The following is a 21,973-nucleotide window of genomic DNA, read 5'->3' as shown; positions in this document are numbered from 1 at the left end:
CCCGGGTATGAGCTGGACATGAATGGGGGTTTGGTGAGTAGCTTTTCCTGGGATCCCTGATGCCCACACAAGGGGATACACTTGGACTTCCCACTGGTCCCATTTTGGGGCTTGCATAGCCGAGGGTTCAGCTGCAAGGGTCATAATCTATGCATTTTCAGGGGGTAAGGTAAGGGTTATTTCATCTGGAGTAAAATGCAGGGTGGCACCTAGGCGACACAGCAGGTCCCATCCCAGCAATGGTGTTGGGCATTCAGGGAGCTATACCAGCTTATGGGATATGGTTTTGTTTCCCAAAGCACATTCTGCTGGGGCATACACTAGGCACTTGGTATCTTTGCCTGTGGCTCCTGTGACAGTGAGGGAGTTTGCTACTGGCAACTGAAGCGGTTGATTTACAGCAGTTCGCGCCGCTCCAGAGTCCACTAAAAATCTATTTCTTCATTTCCCATCCTCATTTTTACTCGGGGTTCCGGGGGTAGGATGATCTGTTTCCCCTGACACCCTTATTTTTGTTTTTTTATCACCATCATAGAGGTACTTCCCCTTTTCTTTTTGTTTGGGCACTTATTTTTTTAGTGTCCCTCTTGCCGACACAGGGCACACTGATTGCGCCCCAATCGTCTTTTTCGCGGGCCTGGATGTCCGTGTCCACGGCCCCCTTTTTTTTGTTTACTTTCCTTCGTGCCTGCCTGCATTGCCGCTACCATTAATTTTACCTGCTTTTTTTTTTTTTTTACTTTTTTTAAACTATGCACTTGATTTGCTGCTTCTAAAATCTGTGCCATTGTCATACTTATCAAATCCTCCTTTTTCTGTAGCTTTCTCTTAATGTCGGGGGCTGCCCTGCTTGTAAATACTCCTTTAATAACTGCCTCAGTTTGTGGAATATTAGGATCTGCATTGGTATACTGTTGGATCATGTTTCGAATGTGCTGCAAAAAAGCTCCAGGGCTTTCCTTTGGATCCTGCACTACCTTCTACGGTTTAGTTTAATGATTCCGTCTGACAGCTGCGTGACAGAGTCTATACAGTAGCAGCTCCTTAGAGGAGGTGAGGTGGGTCACAGCCTGATTGTCATTTGGGTCCCACCTAGGATTTTTTATAGGAACTTGATTTTCTGGGATCGGGACGTTGTTACGGTCTTGGTCATATCGCCTTTTCGCTTTTTTCCTTGCTTTAGCTATGACCTGTTCTTGTTTAACCTCAGTCAATAATGTTTGCAGAAGGACATTACAATCATCCCAGTCTGGCTTGTAGCTGCTAAGACATTCCTCAAAGACCGATACCAACTTGCTTGGATTGATAGAAAATTCTCCAGCCTGTGCTTTGAAAGCGGCCAGGTCCATAGGATTAAAAGGTGCATGAGTATAGACCTGCATGGTAAGAGCTTGTCCTTTCTATTGCATTAGGGGCGATTTTAGTCTTGGTAAGTAACGGGTATAATCCAGCAGATGGAGCCTGAACCTCACTATGAGCTTCACTAGGAATCTTACTTTGAGCCTCGCTCTGTGTGGGTGTAGGGGCCGAAGGAGCCTCGCTCTGTGTGGGTGTAGGGGCCGAAGGAGACACCGGATCTGCCATTGCATTTGGGGTGGGGATCCGGGGACTGACATTAATTGCTACAGGACCAATCGGGGTTAAATTACAGCATTGTAAAATATCAGTACGAGACTATAAGGTTATAAACAAGTAAGCATACGAATGCTTATTCTACTTCGCCGTTCGCTGACAGAACAGGAGTAACTGGAGGATTGTATTATGATTTAGTGATCCTCCGGGAGGCCACTGTTCTTGGTCCTCTAATTGGTACTGAGGCCAGTCAACCGTACAAAATCGCTTCAATTTACCCTTAGCCATTGGATCTGATCCAAATATCTTCCAATTTACTAAAATACACTCTAGGGGCATGCATCGTACCATACCTCCCGTGCTCTGTTCCTGTCCCATACCTACAGTGTAACTCTGGGCGTCTCCAGGTTCCAACAGAGCATATAATCCGGATTTCAAAAGGTTCCTACCTTATCCAAGGGACCAGTTCCCCAACGTCGCCCGCAGCTGCTCCTCCCTTATATCCAAGGAACCGTCTCCCACAGCTGCTTCTCCACTATGTGAGTGCGTTGCACCGTCGTGCCCTCCGGGATCGATCAAACTGCGTCTCCTCTGAGGCCCCCAATGAACTCACCGGTGTGTGCTGGGCGTCGGTTGTCGCTGCAATCCTCGACCTCCAGAAGGGATCTGGGCAAGGCTAAATTGCATCCTCGTCACCCCACGTTGGGACTCCAAAAGCTGTTGCCGGCACCCAGTGCCAGAGGCGAACAACAGCAGGGGGGGTTCGTTACCCGGTGTGCGTCACTCAATAATCACAACGGGGTGGAGAAGCAGAAAAGTTTATTTGCAGCTGCAAACAAGGTACAGGGAGAATAGAATCTCAAATCCTGCACATCAGAGCAGGTCATTACACACACTTTTATATTCCTTAATGCTACTGCACTACACATCAGCCAATCAAAACTTTGCACAAATACTCTGCCTTTCTTATATGGGTTAGAACAATGTTTATTTCCTGCAAACTCTAACAAGCATTCCTAGCAACTTAAAGAACCAGCACATCCTGTCTGGCCTTGTAGCTCTCTCTCCTATTATCTTTAACTTGGCTTCAGCAAACCTTACACTATGGGGCATTGTCTGCGGCTGCAACATTGTTTTAAGAGCAAAAGAGCTTACTCAAACCAGCCAGGCCTAAATTCTATTAAGGGGGGTTGAGAAGAAGCCCTTAGGCCTTTAGCAGGGAGACCTCCTCAACCCTTATGGCCTTCCATCTCCTCAACTTAACTAGTGGCCATGCCCTGGGGTCTCCAACAGAGGTAAATGGAAAAGGGGATGTAACCAAAGGTAGATGGGGCCAGACTAACCTGAGCTCTTTCTTTGAGCTGAGAACTGGTTGTTTAGAGAAGGGAAATGCAGCAGATCTAATATACTTGGACTTCAGTAAAGCATTTGATACGGTATCACGTGGGAAATTCTTAGCTAAATTAGAGAAGACGGGGATCAGTACAAGAATTGTAAGGCGGGTAAGGAACCAATTAAAGGGGAGAAGTCTGGAAGCTGAGTTATGGGATCGGAGGGAGGTTCCTAATGGAGTTCTTCAAGGATCTGTTTTGGGATCCATCTTCATTAATCTCTTTATTAATGGTGTTAACCCAAAAAGTAGGAGAGTGATAACAAAACTTACTGATGATTAAAAAGCTGGGAAACATGGTCTGTCCAGAGGGGGTAGAATATTATACAGGAAGATCTGGATGACCTTGAAGACTGGAGTACCAGAAGAAGGATGACATTTAATGGTACCAGGTGCAAAATCCTGCACTTAGGGTCTAATAAGAAGAATTTCTTCTTGATGCTGGGGGCTCATCAGTTGGAGGCGACAGAGGAGGGGCGAGACCTTGATGTGTTGGTCGATTATACGGTGACTGAGCCACCCATGTGATGTGGCCATGAAAAAGGCAAATGTGATGCTAGGATGCATCAGCTGAGGCACTTCCAGTCGAGACAGAGAAGTACGAAAGTACATGGCCCTGGAGAGCCCTCCTCTAGAATCCTGTGTATGATTCTGATCATTCGAGAAAGATGAATTCAGAGTGAAACAGGTACAGAGAAGAGTTCTCAGGATGATCAGGGAATGGAGGGCCTGTCTTATGAGAGAAGGCTGGGAGAGCTGGGCTGGTTTAGTCTAGCAAAACAAAGGCTGAGAGGGGATCTGATGGCTCTCCATAAATACATCGGGGTAAATACCAGGGAGGGTGGAGAGCTGTTCTAGCTAAAGGACAATGTAGGCCCAAGAACAAAGGCGAATCAACTGGCCAAGAAGAAGTTCAGGCTGGAGATTAGAAAGTTTCTAACCATTTGAGGAGGGAGGTTCTGGAACAGCTTCCCAATGGGGCAAACTTTATTAGTTTTAAGAGAGCATTGGACACATTTGAGTGTGACTGTATGAGAGGGTTGCTTGTGGGATGGGGGTGGACTGGGCAACCCTGAGGGTCTTGTCTGGTATATGTCTTATGGTCCCAAGTCTCTTGCTTCAGCTGGTCACATGCAGAGGTCAGGAAGAGATTTTCCTCGCCAGTGTATTCTAGGTTGGGCGGAGAGTGTGTAAGGCGGGTAAGGAACAGAAAGGAAGCCCTGCTGGAGCTGCGAATGGGTTTGGCTGGTGTGGGGTTGCAATTGGCATGTTACTAATGAACGGTGAAGCCTTGAGTTATGGAGCTCACTCGAAGTGAGTGCCAAGGAAACCTGCACACCGCCCCGCTGTGTATCCTGTATCTGCCACAGAAGGAGTGAAGAGAATCAAGAGAGCTGTCTGGGATGACCTAAGGCCAGAACCGCAGGGGGCTCTGGGGTGGGACTGAGGAGTATTGACAAAACTGGGCTAGCAGGGAGCTGCTGGTCGGGATTGAGGGGCATGAGATCTTTGTCTACAGTGAAATGGTTGTCCAATTCGGTTCCTAGTTTGATGTTTTTGCCTTCATCCCTCCACCTGCATGAGCAGCACAAACCTCTGTGCACTTGGCCTCTAACCCAGCCGTGGGGCTCTGTGCTTGTAGATTTCAACCATGCTTCGTACTTTGCTGTGAATATCACATTGCAGCTGCCAATGGGAGATGCTGCCAGGGATTTCTATGGAGCAGCAGATAGCCCAAAAGCCAGGGCTCCGACGGAGCCCCAGGACGACCCGGACAGCAGCGACATGGAGGAGATGGAGGTGGAGGAGATGGGAGAATGGGAGGGCAAGGAGATGGATGTGGATTAGAACATCTGGGATTTGAGAAGTGCTGGGTGTGCATATGGCACTATACGATGCACCCACACGAGAGGGGCTTCCTCACCTCTCACTGTTTACAGAGCTAGGCATCTCAGGGGTTCTCTTATATATATTTTATTATTCCTTTCTTCTTTGCACTTACAAACTTTGAGCAGATTTAGGAATGAATGAATGTTCCATTTCCAGTGGTGTCTTCATGCCAACAGCTCTGGGATTCGGACACGATACGGGAACAGTAGGGTAACATGCATCAAATCTCTTCAATCCAGACAGCGTGATCAGCATGGGCAGCAGGTGTCATGGGGCTGTGGGCACTGAGGTTGCAGTGCCCCGGGGCTGGGGTCTCGCCCCCCGACCTCTGCCGTCCAGTGCTGGGGCTGTGGGCTGTGGTGAGGGTGCTTTGGGCTCCTGCGGGGAAGAGGTAGGTAGGAGAGGGAGGGGGGCAGAAGGGGAGTGTCGGGACCTCAGGCACAAGGGGAAGGGCCAGGGGCTAGGCTTCCTGGGTGGCCAACTCACTGGCAGCCCGTGCTGATCGGAGAGTAGACAAATGATCGTCAGGCTTTGTGCTGACCAGGTCTAAGTCAGAGCAGCCTTGGGGCTGCTCTAATGTACATTCCGCTCCACATAGGCCCGGGTAAGCTGAGAATAGCTGCACTACAATGCCTTCTGGCCATGGGAAGCAGGACAGTTGAGGCCTTTCCACCAGCCAGGGAAGCCTCTATCTGCAGGTATCCTCTGAGGGTATTGACCCTGTGACATTGCACTTCATAAGCTTTATAAAAATGTTTAAGTGTGAATATGATGTAACTGGAATATGCTTTATGCAAAAGGTCTCTATAAGTTTTGTAATGAGACCTTACAAATCTACTGAGTGTGTTCATCCTATTTGGATGAATGTGTCATTCTTGTATCTGAAATTAGGAATATGAGATATCACTCTGAGGTCCTACTGTAGTTATGCAAAGTGTGGGCCATTAATGGTGGTTTAGAATCTTGATGGCTCCCATTAGCTAGGACAACTGACTGTAGATGGCTCTGTTCACCTGCAAGCTTTCACTGCATACGTGCGGGCCAGTCCTGAAAGAATGGAGAGGGGCTTACAGGACATGTGAACATGTCACACGATACTTGAATCCATCTTTAACCTGGTGCTTTTCCATTTAGAAGGAGGGGTGGAAACCCAGAGAGACCGTGAGAGGATTCCCGCCTTGTGCCAAAGATATCAAAGGGGGTGGAACAGAACAAAGGGGGCTGCCAGTCATAAGAAATCCCCGAATTACCACCTGAGCTGGAACAAGGCTGTACCAGGGGAAAGGATTGGGCCCAGACTGGAGGGAGTCCAGTCTGGGAAAGAAGCTTATTGGAACATCTCTCAGGGTGAGATTTATCTGTATTCCGTTTCTTAATGTATTAGGCTTAGACTTGCGTGTTTTGTTTTATTTTTCTTGGTAACTTATTTGTTCTGTCTGTTATTACTTGAAACCATTTAAATCCTACTTTTTATATTTAATGAAATCACTTTTGTTTATTAATTAACCCAGAGTAAGTGATTAATACCTGGGGGAGCAAACAGCTGGGCATCTCTCCCTATCAGTGTTATAGAGGGTGGACAATTTGAGTTTACCCTGTATAAACTTCATACAGAGTAAAACGGATTTATTTGGGGTTTGGATCCCATTGGGAGCTGGGTGCTGGAGACAGGTGACCTGCTGAGCAATTTTGGGTTAAAGTCTGCAGCGTTAGGGGTGTGGCCCAGACCTGGGTCTGTGTTTGCAGCTGGCAAGCATGTCTGGCTCAACAAGGCAGGGTTCTGGAGTCCCAAGCTGGAAGGGAAAATGGGCTCAGAGGCAAATTCAGCACGTCAGGTGACAGGGCATTGCAGGTGTTCTCCTCACCCTGGTCGAATGCCTTCTGCGGGTTGTACCTGGGGGGTGCAGGGGTGGAATGAGCCGGGGACGTCTGCCCGTTTGAGTGATTCATAGCAGGCATACGAGGCACTTTTGGGGGAGCCTTGTCCAGGCCTGCCATGGGTCAGCTCTCTCAAACCACCACCCCTGGCAGCGCAAGCCTGACCTTCCAGCCCCCTGCAGGCCTCGCTCTCTGTGTACAGGTTAGCGATAAACACTCCCAAAGCCTCTGAGCATCCCTCAGGAGTGCTCAGCCCGTTCCCCAGAGCACATGCAGAACTGTGACTCTATTCCCTCAGGCGCGGTCCACAGCAGCTTGTAAGATTCAATTCAGGCCAACCACTCTATTGAGAACACAGCAATTAGATATACAGAAAACAGGAATGAGTTTATTATCAAAGAACAGAGATGCAAGCGAGAGTGAATAAATACTGGTAACACCCATTGTTTCATGTTCTGTGTGTATATAAATCTCCCCATTGTATTTTCCACTGAATGCATCTGATGAAGGGAGCTGTAGCTCACGAAAGCTCATGCTCAAATAAATTGGTTAGTCTCTAAGGTGCCACAAGTCCTCCTTTTCTTTTTGCAAATACTGGAAAGTAATGGTCACATAGGATTTTGTTTTCTAACACTTTCTAGAGCCGGGGTTCTCACAAATTTTTGGCAGCCTCAGAATGAGGCTCTGACAATACTGAACTAACTGTAGGAAAAACAAATAAATAAATTACATGTGCATATTTACATAGGGATTTTTTGCAGACTCAATAATAAATATAAGGTACAGTTGTGTCTTATCTTTAGTGGACCTAAACACAGAAGAAACCAGTGCTTTGCACAGTCTTGTCTTTTTTACTTTTTTGGTCAAAGGTGGACGGCTGTACAATTCTGAACTAAATTTAAAAATGCTTTACATAATAGAAAGGATAATGACTAATAAGGAAAGAATGTATCTGCCAATATGTCCAAAGTTTCTTTCACAGACAAAAAAACCCAATCAACGTAGCCCAGTAATAATAATGATAACAGTAACAACAAAATCTGAGCCGTTGCTGTTGTCTTTTCAGCTTGGTTTTTGCATCATTTAACAGCTTGCGCCTCTGAAGCTCACCGTAGTAATTTGGTTCAACTTCCCTTGCACAAGTGCTGTAGGGACGTTGCACTACATACATTTCAATTTGATGAATTTCTCTCTCACACTGCAACTTACTCAGAAATGGAATCAGATGGCTTCGCAAACACAGGAAACTGCCTTTCCCCCTGGTGCTGAAGTGTTTCTTTTTCTTTCTATGTTTTGCTTTTCTTAGCAGAAGGTCTCAGAGGAGCCACCTGCTGTCACATTCAAGGTCATTTTCTGGCACTAGATTATCTGAAATACTTTCTGATACCCAGTCACATTTTAACTTTTTCACCTCCCTCCCCACCCCCATGAACAATCGCAACCTGCCCAAACATCACGCAGTGAGATGGCCCATAGCCACTTACAGAGCTACAATAACATGAGATGTAAACACAGTGGTTAGAGGTCTATAAAATCATGAGTGGTACAGAGAAAGTGACTAAGGAAAAGCTATTTACTTGTTCCCATAACACAAGAATTAGGGGCCGCCAAATGAAATTAATGGGCACCAGGTTTAAAACAAATAAAAGGAAGTTCTTCCTCACACAGTGCATAGTCAACCTGTGGAACTCCTTGCCTGAGGAGGTTGTGAAGGCTAGGACTATAACAGGGTTTAAAGGAGAACTGGATAAATTCATGGAAGTTAAGTCCATGAATGGCTATTAGCTAGGATGGGTAAGGAATGGTGTCCCTAGCCTCTGTTTGTCAGAGGGTGGAGATGGATGGCGGGAGACAGATCACTTGATCATTGCCTGTTAGGTTCACTCCCTCTGGGGCACCTGGTGTTGGCCGCTGTTGGCAGACAGGATACTGGGCTGGATGGACCTTTGCTCTGACCCAGTATGGCCGTTCTTATGTTCTTAGCCAAAGAATACACTTTGTGACTTGAAAGAAAACCACACCTATGTAGCTCAGCTCTGCCGGCATGGTACTATTTAAAAGGGAGCGCGCATTAGGATTTATGGCATTTAGAAGACACCTTTAATACTTAACATCTGAGCGATTGTTGGGGCACTTTGGAGGCTCTTGTGGCTGCAAACAATCAGCTGGTGACTGCATTTGAGAAATGCTGTTCTGGAGTCTAAAGGAACAAGGCCTTCCCTTAGCCACATGCTGGGGAAATGAAGTAAGACTCCTTCTCATGAGATCACTCTCTCTCAGCTGTAGAGAAAAGCTTGACAACGTGACCCTGAGTTTAAAAGGTTCAAAAGCAGAAGGCACATACGGAGTTTAAATGAGACACACTTATTGCTTGAGGGCCCCACTGCCTGATTTTGAGATCTTGGCTCGTTCAAGTAGGTGTGAGTTGTGTAAGTGTCACTTCTAGGAGTCTCATTTCGAGCCCCTTTCGAGTGCAGTCTCTTTTCCCATCTGTCAAGGTTCCTTCCCCACTTTGAACTCTAGGGTACAAATGTGGGGACCTGCATGAAAACCTCTTAAGCTTACTTTACCAGCTTAGGTTAAAACTTCCCCAAGGTACAAACTATTTGACCCTTGGACTTCCACTGCCACCACCAAACGTTTAACCGGGTTTCTGGGAAAGTGTTGTTTGGAAACGTCTTTCCCCCCCAAAATCCTCCCCAAAACCTTGCACCCCACTTCCTGGGGAAGGTTTGGTAAAAATCCTCACCAATTTGCATAGGTGACCACAGACCCAAGCCCTTGGATCTTAGGACAATGAAAAAAGCATTCAGTTCTTGAAAAGAAATATTTTAATAGAAGAAACAGTAAAAAGAAAAGGATCACCTCTGTAAGATCAGGACGGTAAATACCTTACAGGATAATTAGATTCAAAACATAGAGAACCCCTCTAGGCAAAACCTTAGGTTACAAAAAGACACACAGACAGGAATATTCATTCTATTCAGCACAACTTATTTTATCAGCCATTTAAAGAAATCATAAGCTAACGCATATCTAGCTAGATTACTTACTAAGTTCTAAGACTCCATTACTGTTCTGTCCCTGGGAAAAGCCTCACCCAGACAGACACAGACCCCTTTGATGTTCTCCCTCTTTCCAGCTTTTGAAAGTATCTTGTGTCCTCATTGGTCATTTTGGTCAGGTGCCAGCGAGGTTATCCTAGCCTCTTAACCCTTTACAGGTGAAAGGATTTTTCCTCTGGCCAGGAGGGATTTTAAAGGTGTGTACCCTTCCCTTTATATTTATGACACCATCACATACATCTCAGGTTTGCTACAGATCCACCGTCTTCCCATGTAGCACCGTGAGCTGCTGACCCCTTTCTCGTCGTTCAGATATGTGCAGTCACCTCCTCCTCTTAAGTGAAACCTGCAACACAGAAGCCAGGGAGCTGCAGTCAGGCAGAGGCCAGGCATTTCACACCAGTCCCAGCCAGGGGAGCCGTTCTCCACAGTGCAGGCCTGAGTGCGGAGCAGCTACTCTCCCAGCCCCTCAGGAGCAGAGCTCAGGACAGCGGGGGCTTTGCAGAACCGCTGACTGTTCCTGACCCTCTATGCTGAGCAGCCCACAGGGGTGCTGGAGAATGGACAGTCCCCAGCAGGACAGAGAGAATTTGTTAGACTGATTGTCAAAAGGGACCGGCCCTCTAACAAGAGGGGCAGACCATCACCAGAACCAGACGACTGAGCAGGAAAAGCGGGGGACAGGAGGGATCTCGCCTCCTTGAAACACATGGAGCAGAACCAAGATGACACTGAAAGAAGAAATTGCATTCAGGGGTTTTCTTTCTGTTGATCTATAACTCTTGAGCTTTCCATTGGGGATGGGGGAAAAAGAGAGTGTTGAAGAAGTTCCTTTGTGAAAGCATGTGTTCCTTGTTTGTAACCCTCACGTGACTCTCCCAGAGTTCATCTGGAGTGGAGGGTGGAGCTCTAGGGACAACATGACTCTCGGGAGATTTGGGAGGGTTCAGCACTGGTTTTGGATCCTACAGCAGCTGATCTGCAGGGTCCCACATCCTAAGGAGCATACCAGACAGGGAGTCTGTACCCCAGGAGAGTGCCACAGAGGCCCGAACTCAGGACAGTGTCTGGTAGCTCTTCAGACCCAGTGAGGCTGGAAGCAGGTAGGATCCAAAGGTTGGGTCCAATACAGCAGAATGGGGACTGTCCATTGGGGAGCCCTGACCCAGCGCCAAAAGAGCCTGATTTTTCAAAGTACTGAAGTAACCCAGACCAGAGAAGTGGGGGGGTCTCCATCCCCCTCTAATGGCTGGCCTGCAAAAGAGCTTTATCAATGGGGGGGGTTTCAGTTAAAGAAGTGGATTCTTTCGCTCCTATGGCAGAGGCTCATGCTTCTAGTCCTGAAGTCCCAGGGTTCAAGCAGCGCTGGTTTTGTGATCACACTTGGAGCCCACTGAAACCCATCGCGGGGTGTTGGCTGGACAGCCATCACTACTGTACCCCGTTCCCGTGGGAGCCCCAGGCGTCCAGCACCTGTGAACCGCAGGCTCCTTTAACATCGGTGCCTTGTTGCGGATTCAGAGGCCTCACCAGCCAAGTCACTCAAACCTGCCGGCTGCAATCCCCAGCGGGACCTGCACCTGCAATGCAGTGCTCAACATGCTGCCCTCTCTAGCAGCCACTGTTAACCTGAGCTCCCTGCTGCCTCCTTTCCGCAGGGGAGGTCAGACACCCCAGGGACCTTGCTGAAGAGGGCTGGGGGAGAACAGCGAGTGTCCCAGCTGAAATCCCAGCGCGCTGCGAGGGCACCTCTGGCTGTGGCGGGCTCTGTCTCCGGCCCAGCACCGTGCTGCAGGGAGGAGCCAAGAGTTCAGGGACATGCCGGCTCCCATCGGTCTCCGATACACGCAGGACGCGAACGGACCAGGGTCGTGTCTGGTTGTTTCACTAGCACTGAATGGTGGATCTACCTGAACTCAAACAGCTCAGACACCAGAATCCCAAGCCCAGGGAATTAGTACAGAGGGGTGAGAGAGACTCACAGGTGGTTGAATTTGGTGCTGTTGGTCCATTTCCAGGGCTGACCCTGTTCCCTCCGGAGGCCAATCCAGTGGTCCTGGACACCCTTATGGCGCAGCAGGAACGCTTTCAAGAAAGCCGAGGGACAGCAGGTATCAGCCCCAGCTCCGGTGCTTCCCCACCCCCACCCCTCCAGGGCTCTGTGCCGCAGAGAATCCCAGTCTCATATTCATAGAGTATCAGGGTTGGAAGGGACCTCAGGAGATCTTCTAGTCCCACCCCCATCCCCAATTAAGTCATCCAACAGATTTTTGCCCCATATCCCTAAATGGCCCCCTCAAGAACTGAACTCACAACCCTGGGTTTAGCAGGCCAATGCTCAAACCACTGAGCTATCCCTCCCCCCATATTGAAGAGTGCTCAGTTTATTTTTTTGGGGGGGCGGGGGTGTTCCCCTGCCTTTTGCAAAGTACAAGATCACCCAGGCAGTATTAACCCTCCCCCTGCACAGAGCAGCCCCACCCCTGTGCTCCCAGTCACCCACACCCCAAGTCCCCCTGGGCTGGGGGCAGCTGCTGGGTCTGAGCTCTCTGCAGAGACCTCTCTTCTCACAGATCAGCCCCCGCTCACCACAGCAAGGCAGGAGGAGGGAGCGAGTCAAGCTGAAGTCAGTCTGAGAGGATCCCCTCCTCCCCCGCCTCCTCGGCTGGCTGCTCCTTTCCCATCCCCACAACAGGAGCACTGGCTGGGTTCTCGGTCCCACTCCAGCAGCCAGGAGGCCAGGAGATGCCTGAGCCAGCCCTGCCCTAGACAGAAGCTGTCTCCCTATTTGGGGAGGGGGGAGCGGAGAATGGGCAATCCCTGTGATCACACACAGACAGTAGGGCTCTGGGCCCAGCCACGGCTGTCGTTCAGCAACTGGAAGTTCATTCACTCTGGCCTCCCAGCACGGGAGGGCTCAGAGCTGCTCCTCACCCCACGGGGCAGAGCCCAGGTCCTACTGCAGCAGCCACCACTGTGCCAAGATCAGTGTATGGCAATTCGAGAGTCTCTCACCATTTCCTGCTCACTGTCGATCCCAGCCAGGGAGGCACCCGGGGCAGAGCAGCGGCTCCGGCTGTCAATCCAGCTCCCTTCATCTTTGAGAAATAGTAGCATTTCCCTTGGTATCCCATCCAGCCGTCTGGGCACTAGGGGCCAGCAGGGGGGCACAGATCAGCTGATGAAAGCTGAGATGTCAGCACTGAGAATGAGACAGTCACATGGAGGGTAAGTGTTACACCTAGAATTGGGCATTTGACTGGTACAAAAATTGGTCAACTGACCAGTCAAATCTGTCAAAGAGTGGTCAGATATTTTAAAATACCAATTTATCAGAATTGGTTACCTCCCGCCAGGAACAAAAAAGAGCAAGATGTCATTCTCTCCAGTAGGTTTAGCTTTCGATAGATACGGATCTACCTCATTTTTTAAAAAAATGTACTTCACTGAGTTATTTTAGCTCAGAAAAAAAAGGCAAAACAATGAAACCAGGTTCCGGAAAACACAAGTGAGGCTCCAAGACGCAATCCGAAAGGCAGGCTGCCTCCTACCCCCAGGGCTCTCGCTGGAGTATTTGACTGTGGCCAAACAGGCAGTTAGTTGACCGGCTTGCCAAGCCCATTGGGACCCCCAGCTGGGGCTGGACCATGGCAATCAGACGCAGGGGGACGGAGACGTTTGTCACTGTAAATTTGCCTGGCAAGAAGGATTCCAGGGACACTCCCAGCCTGCGAGGGACTGACACAGCTCAGAGCATTTCACCCCAGGCACAAGATCAACAGCTGGACCTTCAACCTCGCAACAAACAGCAGGTGAACAACTGAGAAGAACGTGGGAACTTTCACTCAGGGACATGAAAGCCACAAGGGGGCACCAGAAACCACAGCAACCGGAAGCGACCTGTTGCACTGTGGGCCAGGAATGATGTAAATTTATTCACCTCCTACCTGCAGACTTTTCTTTCCCCAAACACAGCAGCAAGAAAGGCACTTTCTGGAAACCCTCACGGCAGTGTAACCCTTTCAGAGCCATGAAAGAGCAGCAGGGGGCTCACCCATAAGTGACACCAAAGAGGATTTGAAAGACCTGTCTAGTTGAGAGGAGTCGGACTCAAACCCCTCCAGACGTTTTTGAGCATGTCACTTTTCTTTGCACCACAGTAACTCGGTAGCTGGTTTTCAAGCCTTCCCATGTGGCTGGTGCTCAGCGAGGAACAGACACTCTGAGTCGGGAAGAGTTAGGAAACGTGGCAGCGGTGATCAGAAAACGAGCATGTGTTCGCCTCACGCACAAGGCATGTCTGACCCTGTAGATTTAACTGTCCAGTGCACGGTAGCCCACATCCCTCCCCCACTGAACTGAGCAGAGAAGTCAGTGACTAATAGTTGATGGCACAGGCTGTCTCCACCATCCATCTCCAGGTCAGATGCCACATGTTCTGCAGAGCTCCCTGCACCTGCAGGTGTGTAACCAACCCTAAGCTCACAGATTCCCACCTTACACAGTGAGAGCCAATGCTGCCCATTGCAACAGCCTGCCATTACAGCAGGGAGCTGGGATTCAGGGCCCATCTGTATCCGAGCAATCTGCACCGGTATAATCACAGTGACGCAGTGACATCAGGGCAAACACCTCCTGGAGATGCGCTGGAGCAGTGCGGCTCGCTCTGGTAACTTCCTGCAGCGAACTGCACCAAGGAAAGCTCCTTTGTGCACCAGTGCAGTGTGTCTGCTTTAGCGGTTTGCACCAATTCAACTGCACGGATGTCATGACATCGGCACAGAGGATTCCTAATGCAGACAGAGCTGGATTCAATCCCCTCTGCCAGCTGCTAAACCCTCCTGGGGCCCAGTGATCAGATCCCAGGGCAGTAGAGAAATCCCACCCCCGACAGCCTCCAGCACCCCCTGCCCCAGACGACGGGGGGATACAGCAGGGTTCATGTTCACGGCAAACAGACGCCCTCTGCACGAGCACACGCCGTCTGTGCATCCGAGGGGAGTGAATGGTGCTAAGGGACCCTTCATGGCCACGCTCAGCGATTGGGGGGTTTCCACACTGCGCTGGTGGAGGGGTCTAGACTGACTTCTACGGCTCATTTCAATAACACGGCAGCACCTGCCGCCCGGCCACAGGCGTGACCTGAAGATCCAGGAAGGCCAGGCTGGTAACCTCAGAGCAACACAGGGAAGGCAAAGGGCTCAGGGATGCGCTGCACCCTGTCCCACTGGACACCCTGGACAGGGACTGTTTCATGGCGCATGGCAAAGGTGACTTGGGTCCAAAGTGCTCAGAGATGGGCTGGGGGGGCTAATGTCAGTCAGATCGTCCCCACACAGAGAGTGCCCAGGTGCCGGGGTCTGGGAGGGAGCAGGAGGAAGGTCGGTGAGGAAGATCCCCCAGGAATCCTCTGTCCCAGGGGCAGAAGCCAGACAGACCGGGAGGAGAGAGGGACCGTGGCAGGTCACGGGGAATGGGATGCACGGAGATCGTAGATGGAGGGGAAGGGAGCGGGGCGGGAGCTGGGAACTCACCTGCCAGACCAATGATGGCAGCGATCAAAGGAGACGATACAACTATCAGTGCAACCACAACTCTACAGGTTGGGCTTTTCTGGCAGTTCCAAGGAGGGTCTGAAACAGACAGACCCGTCAGGCAGGGCTGGGAGGACACGTCTCACTGACAGCAGCGGGGCTGGAGCTGCCCTGGAACATGCACCGTTCTGTCGATTGCTCCTTCCCTCAGACGCTCTGGGAGGGGAGCCCAGAGGGTCAGGCAGACCCCCCCACCAAGGGCAGATGGAGGGTCCATGTCTCCCTAGAGCTACCCTGGGGCTGTTACCAAGATCCGGCTCTGGCTGGGTAGCAGGGCCTCAGAGCAGCAGCCGGGCCATGGTAAGAGCCGCAGCTGTGGGGAACTACAGACCCTCCCCCTGCTCTGGGCCGGAAGCCTGTGGGGAGGGATATGGACCAGGGGCTGCTCTTGGCCCCCCACCCCAGGCAAGTGGAGGGTCATCCACGGCTCCCTGCAACTGCTTGGACTCCAGCTGCCTGCCAGAGGCGGGGTGGGGGGGACCTCAGGGGGAAGAGAACGGGGAGGGGCAGGGCCAGTGACAAAAAGTGGGAGGGCCATGCCCCCTTCCAGCACCCCAGGCAGTCTCAGTGTCTCTCTGCAGCCTGCTCCCAGGCAGAGATTCCCCATTACCTGGGTTCCCTCCAGTCTCCCGGTGTCCATTGCCATTAACACACAACTCCTGCAGCGGCTCTTAGCTCTCAGCAGCCCTAGCTGCTGGCCCCATCGTCTCTCTCAGCGACACTCAGGCCACAGACGCTGCAACAGGTGCTGGGCTGGGGTCGGCTCCTCTCGGTCTGAGTGAGTCCGATTTGGCAGCAGCAAAGCCGAGGCGCAGGTCCTGGCCCTGGCTCCCCGTCCCTGCTCCAAGCTCTCCAGCCAATCTGAACCCGAGACGGACCAAGCAGGACAGGTCAGCGGTGGGGGAGGCCATTTGTGGTTTCTTGTTCCCTGCCCAGCAGCCCAACCCCCTGCCAAAGGAGGTGCCATGATGATTAAAACCCCTTAACTCTCATCGGCCCCTCCGCCCCCAGGGCCTCAGAGACCTGATGTCCTACGGGCCCCTCCCACCCGTGACAGGCACCCAGCTGGGGGGTGGGGGAGAAGACCCTCCTCACACACACAATCCTCCTAGAAGTAAGTGTGGGTCGGATATCAGAAGGGGAGGGGCTGGGGCTCGAAACAGCCTTGTCCCTGGCCCAGCCCCTCCTTGGAGGGCGGGACTTCAACCAGTGTCCAGCGCTCCTCTGCCCAGCCCCTCCTTTCCCTTCCGGGGGGGACTCTCCCGAACCCACCCCCCACTCTTCGGCTCGGGGCCTGCCCCCCGAATCACCGCCCTTTGACCCAGAGTCCCAGCCCTTCGGCCAAGGACCGGCCCCTGCCACTGCGCTGCCCTCCCCACACGGTCCCCAGGCACCGCCCAAGCCCCGCCCCCCCTTTGGAGCCCCGCCCCCCATGTGCTCCCCAGCCCCGAGCCCGAGCCCCGCCACCCATTCGGGCTCCGGTCCCTCCCCCTCCCCATTTGGTCCCTGAGCCCGAGCCCCGCCCCCCAATTCGGGCCCGAGCCCCGCCCACCATTCGGGCCCGAGCCCCGGCCCCACCCCCTCCCCATTCGGGCCCGCGGTCCCCCCTCGCCCCAGTCCGGCGGTGGCTGGAACCGGCCCGCAATCCCCGCCGCGCAGCGAGCGAGCCAGCCACCGCCGAGCAGCCAGCAGCACCCACCCACCCACCCGCGGCCCGGGCAGGGACCCCTGGGACCCGGAGTCTCACCCACGGGAAGAGCGCCCGGTGCCGCAGCCCAGGGAGGAGCTGAGGTCCCAGCAGCCAGGCGGGCTCGCAGCGGATCCCGCCGGGTGAGTTTGCAGCCGCAGAGCGACCGAAGAGCGACCGGCTTCCCTGTGACCCCGCGCCAGCTTCTTTCCCACGTGGGTCTGAACAGCGGAAACGTCCCTGCTCGGGGGTCACCACAACAGCGGCCGATCCCCACCCTCAGCCCCGCCTCCATTTAACCCCTGGACTCCCGGCCGCTCCGCTCCCCACAAACCTTCCCCCTCTCTCCCGGGCTGGCCGGGTGCCCGAGCGGCGTCCCGCCCGGCCCAGGGCAAAGCGCCGATCGGGGCTCAGTCCTCGCCCTCCCTGGCCTGCCCGCCCTGCCCGCCCTCCTCCTGAAACCTTGTCCTCCCTCTGCCCTCCCCTGCTCCCCCCAGCCCCGACCCCTCTGATCGCTGCTTCCCCCTCCTGCCAGCTCCCCGGGGCCCTTCCATAGGCTCTGTCCTTGGTCCCCTGGGGCTGACCAAATAGTATATAAACACATGGGGCGGGGAGGGTCCTTACTGGTTTGTTTCGGTGTAACAGTGTGTGACAAGGAGGGGGGAGGTCTTGAGAAAAAAAAACAAACAAACCAGTAAATGTGACATGGTTTATGGCCAGCCTCCCTCTTCTGTTCTCTTCTCCCTCTGCCCCTCCTCTCTGGGTTGTCTCCTCTGTAAACACAAATTCAACTCCCCTCTCCATGCTGACAACTCACCCATTTGCCTCTCTGCACCAGCCCCATCTCCTGCTGGCCAAATGAACACCTCAGCCTGTCTCTGGGACATCTCCTTGTGCCTACCTAGGTGTCAGCTCAAGCCCAACATGGCTAAAGCAGAGCTCTCTGTCTCTCCCCTCCTGTCCAAGCCCTCTCTATTACCCCCTTTCTCCATCGCTGTGGACAACGCCAGCATCCTGCCTGTCACTCAGGCCCATAACCTGTCATCTTCCACTACACCTCTCTCTAGGTCAGGGGTGGGCAAACTTTTTGGCCCAAGGGCCACATCGGGGTTGCAAAACGGCATGGAGGGCCGGGTAGGGAAGGCTGTGACTCCCCAAGTAGCCTGGCCCCCACCCCCTATCCACCTCCTCCCACTTCCCGCCCCCTGACTGACCCCCATCCCTAACCGCCCCCTCTGGGACCCCAACCCCTAACCAACCCCTGTCCCTGAGTGCCCCAACCCCTGTCCACACCCCTGCTCCCTGACATCCCCCTCCCCCCCGGGATTCCCACACCTATCAACCCCCCCCTGTTCCCCATCCCCTGACCGCCCCCCCCAAGAACCTCCACCCCATCCAACTGCCCCCTGTCCCCTGACTGCCCCTTATCCAACCCACCCCCCACCCGCTTACCACGCTGCTCAGAGCAGCAGGAGCTCGCAGCCACGCCGCCCGGTAGGAGCAGCAGGCCAGAGCACCAGCGGCACAGTGAGGTGAGGCCGCAGGGGCGAGGGGACAGCGGGGAGGGACGTGGGACTAGCCTCCCCTCCTGGGAGCTCAGGGGCCGGGCAGGACAGTCCCGCAGGCTGGATGTGGCCCGCGGGCCGTACTTTGCCCACCTCTTCTCTAGGTCCTCACATCCAGGGCTGTGCTTAAGTCTTGTGGTGTTTTCCTGCATAACATCTCTAAGATACAGCCTTTCCTCTCCATCCACACAGCTAAAATTCCCATCCAAGCTTTGATCACATCACATCTCAGTTACCGCCACATGCTTCTCTTTTCCCTCTTCCCCAGATCATATCCATTCAGAATATTGCTTCAAGCTGTAAAGATCATTCTCTGAGCCCACTGCTTTCACCATGTCACCCCTCTTTGCATCCCTCCACTGGCTCCCCCTTCTCTATTGCATCAAACAGAAGCTGCTTGTCTTCTCTTTCAAGGCCCTTCACATACTGTCCTCTCCCAACCGGACATCTCTCATTCACTGTACCAAGGTGTTGACTTCCACCTCCAATCGGTCCATGCTGCCAGCAACACCCACTTGTTAAATTTTCAGACAACCACCTTCATGCTTTCTGCCACATGCCCTTCATGCTCGGGAGGAGAGCCCCTTAAACATTTGCAAACCTACCTCATTATCCATCTCCAATTCCCAAATCAAAGCTGTTCTTTGCCCTGGTGTCTACCAAAAATTCAACAGCCTGTCTCCTGGGGCGCTCAGACCACTGCCTATCATACCGACCGATACACTCTCATTCTTTCCTTGCACTCCCTTGTCTGTCTGTCTGCATCTGTCTCTTGTCTTATACTTAGATTGTCAACTCTTTGGGGCAGGGACTGTCTTTTGTACTATTTTGTACAGCACCTAGCACAATCGGGTCCTGATCCATGACTGGGGCTCCTATGTGCTAATGTAATACAAATAACATAGGCTAGAGAATGTCACTATTATGGCTTCAGTGCCCTCCCCCCCACCACCACCAAAAAGCAGCAAAACAAAACAAAAAAAAATCAACCTCCCAGCTCAAAACGTATGTGTTTACACTCAGCTGGCGAACTCAATGTAAAGTACTAGTAGAGGTGAGGGAGAGGTGTCTTTTACCTTGATGTAGCTAGTCCAGGAATGCTATACGCTCAGCCTGGTATTTACCTGGACAAGTGACACAGAGGTTAAAGCCACCTGTGCCTTGTCTCCACTCCGATTTTACATCAAGTTAGCTATCTCCGTGTAAATACACTTTTGCAGTGAAGACAATGCCTGGGAGACTCCTACCTCAAGCCCTGAACTTCTGGTTGAGCTAGAAATTATTTGCAACATTTAAGAGCCCACTGATTGAAAGAGGTTAAACACACACAACATTTCTCCATTTTATCTTTGTGCAACTGACAGCACTCTGTGTAGTCAGTTTCACTGCTTCCCCCAGAGAAGCATTCATCAAATCTTTGGAATCTGTGCACTGCTTTAGGACAATACAATCAGTCATGTCTCTCTCCCCCCACACCCTCCACATGTGTATTCGTCAAGACCTAATCATCTTTATTTATACCTCCTCTGTACCCCTCTAACTAGTGCTTCATACACATCCCCAGGGGAAGGGGACGGCAAATGAGTGCACCCCACGCTCAGAGAGACACTGACCTGGGAGCGATTTCTAGACATGGTTGAAAATCTTTTCCAAAGGAAGGATTGTCTGTGGAAAAGTGACTATTTTTGGAATGCAAGGGTTTTCAGGAAAGATTGTCAAGACTATAGGACTTTCCTGTTTTCACAATATTGTTCTGACACTTTTAAAATCAATCTTTTGTTCACTATATACTCTCTTTCATGCCTCCACCCCCTTTGACCCAAAACCTGAGTTTGTTCTAAGTGGAAAAAATGCAACTAAATTTTTTTGCAAAAAATGTTGATATACATTTAAACATTTGATGAGTCCCACCCCAGAGATGGCTGCATTTCAGCACTGGATGAACGATCGCAGCGCATTGTTACCATATGGCTGTCAACCAGCTGCTGCACCCAACCCCAGAGGCAGTTAGATTTCAGTACTTGGCAAGCAATTGTTGTACCAATAAAATAAAAACCAGCAGGATCTTATAAAAGGGACAAGGCAAAATGCCACATTTATTGTAAATATAATAAAAAGAAATATAAAACTCACACTGTTGTATTGTTACTTATTCCTTACTTAAATATATATATATATATATATATATATATATATATATATATATATTCATTCATTCATTCATTCATTCATACCAGTTCTGCATAGGGGTTATAGTTACCAGCCTAAAAGTTGCTCGTGACAGAGTACTGGCCAGGTAACCTGTACACGAGAGTGGAGCCGAGTCCGTGTCAGATGCGCATCCGATGCTCCTGAAGGGTAGTGGCAGAACTGGAGACTCAAAGTTCTCAGTCCCTAGTGTCCATTTTTGTAGGAGTTTCTTCCTATGCCAGTCCGTGGAATTTGCTTTGTCATATTGTTAGTCATGACTGCTCCAGGACGGCTGTCAGGTGCTCATCAGCTTTCTTCATCCTTTGAATTGGTTGGGTGGATCCTAGTTTGCCCTCCGGTGGGGTTCTCTGGTTGTCTCCACCTGGCGTCTTCTTCGGCCAATTGATGTTAAATTCCTAGGCTGGCACTTCCCTGATTATTCAAAACCCACCATTCATTCACATACATTCCTTACTTTAATAAAAACACATTTCTCATTTCACGGACTATTGTTATTTTATTTGAGACTCCCTGTCTCTTAACATTCCTTCGGTATTGACTTTCTTTTTCATACAAAGGTGTTATTTATTTGAGACTCCCCGTTTTTTAACATTCCTGATCCAAACTATAGAGGGTGGGAGTCTCTATGTGGCATTTCTATGAGCGCCGCTCCAAATCGCGGCTCTTCGCCGTGTTACAAGAAATCATGTCCATCTCCATCACAAAGTATCCCTTTGCAAAGTAGAGCCAATTGAACATAACCTTTTAAGAAAGTCACATTAATTGATTGGTTTACATTTATAAGCGTCAATCTCAATTACAATCAATGGAAAGCCTCAATACAGAGAAAGCAGAATCAATTGAGCGGTTTAGTTTTACAAGCGTCAGTCTTACTAACAAGTGAGAGAAAGTATCACTTCAGAGAAAGCAGAGCCAATTGAGCAGCTTGCAAGGTACGGTTTGCAAGCTTTAATACAGAATTGTAAATCAATATTGCAGATTTACAATTATGTCAAATGGAAGAATTATAAATGTTATAAATGCAGATTTACAAATACTATAAATCAATATTGCAGGTTTACAATTTATTATGAACAGAATCACAAATATTAAGAATATGCCTACACAATCCCTGGGCAACC

General features: G+C 51.0%; 1 pseudogene; it reads right to left on the bottom strand.

Moving 5' to 3' along the window:
* Positions 1–9,181: 9,181 nt before the first annotated feature.
* On the bottom strand, positions 9,182–16,093 carry LOC144278598 (C-type lectin domain family 2 member B-like; annotated as a pseudogene).
* Positions 16,094–21,973: the final 5,880 nt, after the last annotated feature.

The sequence above is a fragment of the Eretmochelys imbricata genome, chromosome 22 (genome assembly GCF_965152235.1).
Source record: "Eretmochelys imbricata isolate rEreImb1 chromosome 22, rEreImb1.hap1, whole genome shotgun sequence".
Taxonomy (NCBI): Eukaryota; Metazoa; Chordata; order Testudines; family Cheloniidae; genus Eretmochelys; species Eretmochelys imbricata.
This window is presented reverse-complemented; position numbering and strand designations above follow the sequence as displayed.